Raw genomic sequence first — 4,814 nt, 5'->3', positions numbered from 1 at the left:
CATACAAACAAAGAGTACCTTGCCTGTGTGTGTGTGTGTGTGTGTGTGTGTGTGTGTGTGTGTGTGTGTGTGTGTGTGTGTGTGTGTGTGTGTGTGTGTGGGGACTGCTGATCAAAGGGTCAAACATCCTTGGTCAGGAAGAGGGTAGCCTCCCCCTCACCCTAGATGGTTCATCCTAGATAACACGGTGAGGAAGTCCTGCAGTTCATCTAAACAAAGAGCACTTAGACTAGAACAGACGCAACTACGTTAATCCTACCATAAAATAATAAGACACGGTATGACCTCTCATGCTCCCAAAGTGCTGTCTAATACACACAAAGTTTGCAGACTATCAAGGATCAAAACCTCTACCAATCTACAACTAATTACAAAACTCTAAGCATATATAAGTAAATATTTCTAAGCATAAATGACAATCAACAATACAAATCTAACAGAGGGCTACACCCTTCAAAACCCCAGGTGACCACACTTCTTACTGTGACTGAGATGCTGCCTGCACATCACCTGACACCTCACTGATATCACTAATAAAAGTAACAGAAGGAATCAGGTACTCTTAGTACCATTGATGTTAAGTTAGACTCTTTTTCTCCAATTGATCTTTCTGAGTTAACTTCAATAATTACTTCCTCCAAACCATCAACGTGTCTTTTAGACCCCATTCCTACAAAACTGCTCAAAGAAGTCCTGCCATTAATTAATTCTTCGATCTTAAATATGATCAACCTATCTCTAATAATCAGCTATGTACCACAGGCCTTTCGTGATTGTGTGTTTGCTGGTTTCAATTATTATTTCCACTGTAGACTATCTATAGCTTGTATATAAAAGATGGCGGCAGAGACCGGGTTCATACATTTGTTTGTGTTGAAGTCTGAAGTTTTGTCTTCAGTTCCTGGAAGTTTCTGCTGCTGTTTACAGAAACATTTAATGTCCAGGATGTTTGTAGTTTGAAGGAAAAAAGACTTCATGATGAGTCAGTCATGATATTTTCAGTGATGATCTGTAGAAAAGTAACAGTGAAGACTTTTTCAGTTCTCAGTGCAGGGTGGAGTTTGTGGTTCTGCATGTGGGGCAGTTTGTAGATGGAGGCAGCAGCTCTGTTCATTTTGGGACTGGTGTAAAAATGCTTGCTGATGTTTCCTGTTGTCTAAAAGTTGATGCTGCTCACAGATAAATGAGTGTTTTCAGCCTTTGATCAGTTTTTGCTGCCAGAACTTCCCTGATGTGATGGATGTGCAACTGGAAACATCTGGAGTTAGTGTTGAAATGTTGACAACACGATCAGCAGCTTGAACAGCAGATTTCCTCTCAGTGTTTGAGGATTCAGAGCCTTTTGTAGACTTCTGATCACTTCCTGTTAGAAATGTTCGACTCTAAAACTCTGAAATGATGCTGCTGACTTCAGAGAGGGTTCAGCCTTCACAGTGAAATAAAAGTAAACGTTCCTGTGCAGTGAGCTCCCTCAGACATTTGATGCACTCAGACAAACAGCAGCTTCACTGCATTTAGTTCATGTTTGTCTGTTTGGACACAATCACTGCTGTGTTTTAGTGTCTCTGCTGGAACTGCACAAAACTCCTTCATTCACCATCCCAACACTGAGAGGATGGGAGACACACAGAGTCACATATTTCACGTTCTACCTCTGGTAAAAATCTACACAGCCATCGCCCTGTACAAGCCCATCAGACTGTTGTGATTTCACAACCAAAAGTGTGTAACCAAAAGGGGTTCAGTTTAAATGGTGGGTCTGTGCCTCCTCCCACTGACCTCAGAGGGGAGAAAAAAATGGCACTTTTGTTTTTAAATGCAATTGCGTCAAAAATACTTGTTTGCTATTACAACGCTAACTTTACCGGACATTAAAATGTGCCCAAAGACGCATTTTTGCATTTAAATGTCCTAAAACAGTGAGCGGTGACTGGGCGGACTGCCAGCATTCTAGCCACTAGACAGACGTGTTTCTATCAAACAATGACATCAGAATAAAGTAATCTTTACAAAAAGCAGACGGGGTAATGAACTACACCTGTATTTCTATTTTGTTAAATGCACGAGGAGAAAACCTGATAAATACGAGCAGTAAGGCTTGTTTGTGTGTAACGCATCACATTACATTACAAAATTCGTCACCTTTAATAGGAAAACACATTTTTGGTGGTGTTTTATTCGAGAGAGGTGAATACTAAACCGATATACTGTGAATTGTGTGAATTGTCTAATATATTGCACCTCATCCTAGTCTGTGTGACATCAGCACACATAGCAACAGCTTAGCAACCACACTTCCTGTTTTTAACATCGCTGCGACCACAGGATGTTGACAAGCTTGATGAAATTAGAAACTACTTCCTGTTCTAACACAGGCAGATGTGCAGAGACAGTTCTCAGCTCTGTGGGTCTGCAGGTTTCCATCTGAATGGTCTCCGATGCACACATCAACATCAGCTGTGTGCAGCTCAGTTCCAGCACAAATCTGCCGCTCCATAGTTCACGGTAACGGACTCACAGCTGGCCCAACGAGGCCGAGCGTGTCCGCCATGACCTGTTAGTGCGTGATCAGAGTCCAGGAATCAGACGAAACACACTGAATGCGGCCTGAGCTATTCCACAGTAACTGTTACTTAGTGTAGCCAGATGGGTTACTCTTCACTGCTCTCCTCCCTCTCTGCTGTTCAGCTTGTGTTGAGTGAGCTGCGCTTTCATTTAGCTCCCGATCATAATGTCCTGCATTCAGTGATTTGCAATTAATATTAATGGAATACGCTGCTTGCAAACATAATCAGCCCTTTGCACATTTGCAAACTTAATCCAACTGGATAAACACCACAATGTTACCTTCAAAGCAACCTTATAGTTGGACGACCTATAAGAATAATTCAGAGTGAATAATCACCAGTTTTAGTGTGGAGCCTTTAGCTATCAAATACGAGCTTGAACAAAAATGACAGCCCACAGGGGCGAGAGGGGGATTTGCTTTAAATATCTTAGTGACCAATCAAAAAGAAATAAACCAAAACGTGTCAGAGTAAAAAAACATTTTTCTCGAATCTCCAGAAAAAAAATGAGGTAGTATTTTTTTCTGGAAAGGGAAAAAAATCTCTCCACAAATCTCCTTTAGTTCATGAACAGATGTTCTGCTTCACTTTCAGGGTACAAACAGAGGATTGTTTGGTCTCAGTCAGACTGCAAGGACTGCACACGAACACTGGTGACCGATCACCTGAATTCATCTCATCACTGTGAGTCCGAGCTTGTTTATTTGACTGAAACACAGACAAAGATGTTCCTTTCTCTGACGTGTTCAGAATCTGTTTGTCATCGTTTCGTTCGGAGCGCTCGCTGTGGAAACGTGAGTCACAGCTGCTCGCACACACGGTGCTCCATGTTCAAACTGTTTTTTAATAAATAATAAAGCTGCAGAGCCTTTTGAAGGAAACTTTTTAGGTAAAGTCTCTCTTATTGGAAAAGTCCCACAGGGTGGAGCACTGGGGCTGTAACAGTGGACGACATGATGGTGTTTGTATCACGTTTACTGTCTTACGAACAGAGATGCTCCCACAGACAGGAACACGTTCTTCTCTCTCTTTTTGTTCTTTAGTTTGCAGACACCATGGGCGCTCGGCAGTCCGTCATTCATATTACGAACAAGACTGAGGGCTACACCCTTCAAAACCCCAGGTGACCACACTTCTTACTGTGACTGAGATGCTGCCTGCACATCACCTGACACCTCACTGATATCACTAATAAAAGTAACAGAAGGAATCAGGTACTCTTAGTACCATTGATGTTAAGTTAGACTCTTTTTCTCCAATTGATCTTTCTGAGTTAACTTCAATAATTACTTCCTCCAAACCATCAACGTGTCTTTTAGACCCCATTCCTACAAAACTGCTCAAAGAAGTCCTGCCATTAATTAATTCTTCGATCTTAAATATGATCAACCTATCTCTAATGATCGGCTATGTACCACAGGCCTTCAAGCTGGCTGTAGTTAAACCTTTACTCAAAAAGCATCTCTAGACCCAGCAGTCTTAGCTAATTATAGGCCAATCTCCAACCTTCCTTTCATATCAAACATCCTTGAAAGAGTAGTTGTCAAACAGCTAACAGATCATCTGCAGAGGAATGGTTTATTTGAAGAGTTTCAGTCAGGTTTCAGAGCTCATCACAGCACAGAAACAGCTTTAGTGAAGGTTACAAATGATCTTCTTATGGCCTCTGACAGTGGACTCATCTCTGTGCTTGTCCTGCTAGACCTCAGTGCAGCGTTCGATACTGTTGACCATAATATCCTATTAGAGCGATTAGAACATGCTGTAGGTATTACAGGTACTGTGCTGCAGTGGTTTGTATCATATCTATCTAATAGACTCCAGTTTGTGCATGTAAATGGAGAGTCCTCTTCACACACTGAGGTTAATTATGGAGTTCCACAGGGTTCAGTGCTAGGACCAATTCTGTTTACATTATACATGCTTCCCTTAGGCAGCATCATTAGAAGACATAGCATACATTTACACTGCTATGCAGATGACACCCAGCTCTATCTGTCCATGAAGCCAGATAACACACACCAATGAGTTAAACTGCAGGAATGTCTTAAAGACATAAAGACCTGGATGGCCGCTAACTTTCTGCTTCTTAATTCAGATCAAACTGAGGTTATTGTACTCGGCCCTGAGAATCTTAGAAATATGGTATCTAACCAGATTCTTACTCTGGATGGCATTACCTTGGCCTCCAGTAACGCTGTGAGGAACCTTGGAGTCATTTTTGACCAGGACATGTCCTTCAACGCA

General features: G+C 41.8%; 1 long non-coding RNA gene across 1 annotated transcript; it reads left to right on the top strand.

The window, feature by feature from the left end:
* Nucleotides 1–440: 440 nt before the first annotated feature.
* LOC146658349 (uncharacterized) lies at nucleotides 441–4,277 on the top strand. The gene is made up of 3 exons (XR_014913693.1): nucleotides 441–465; nucleotides 3,162–3,251; nucleotides 3,611–4,277. It is a non-coding gene; the product is annotated as an uncharacterized LOC146658349 (long non-coding RNA).
* The last annotated feature ends 537 nt before the right edge of the window (nucleotides 4,278–4,814 follow it).

The sequence above is a fragment of the Rhamphochromis longiceps genome, linkage group LG11 (assembly GCF_057381845.1).
Source record: "Rhamphochromis longiceps isolate RC_006_pf linkage group LG11, R_longiceps_female_GT1.1, whole genome shotgun sequence".
Lineage (NCBI taxonomy): Eukaryota > Metazoa > Chordata > Actinopteri > Cichliformes > Cichlidae > Rhamphochromis > Rhamphochromis longiceps.
This window is presented reverse-complemented; position numbering and strand designations above follow the sequence as displayed.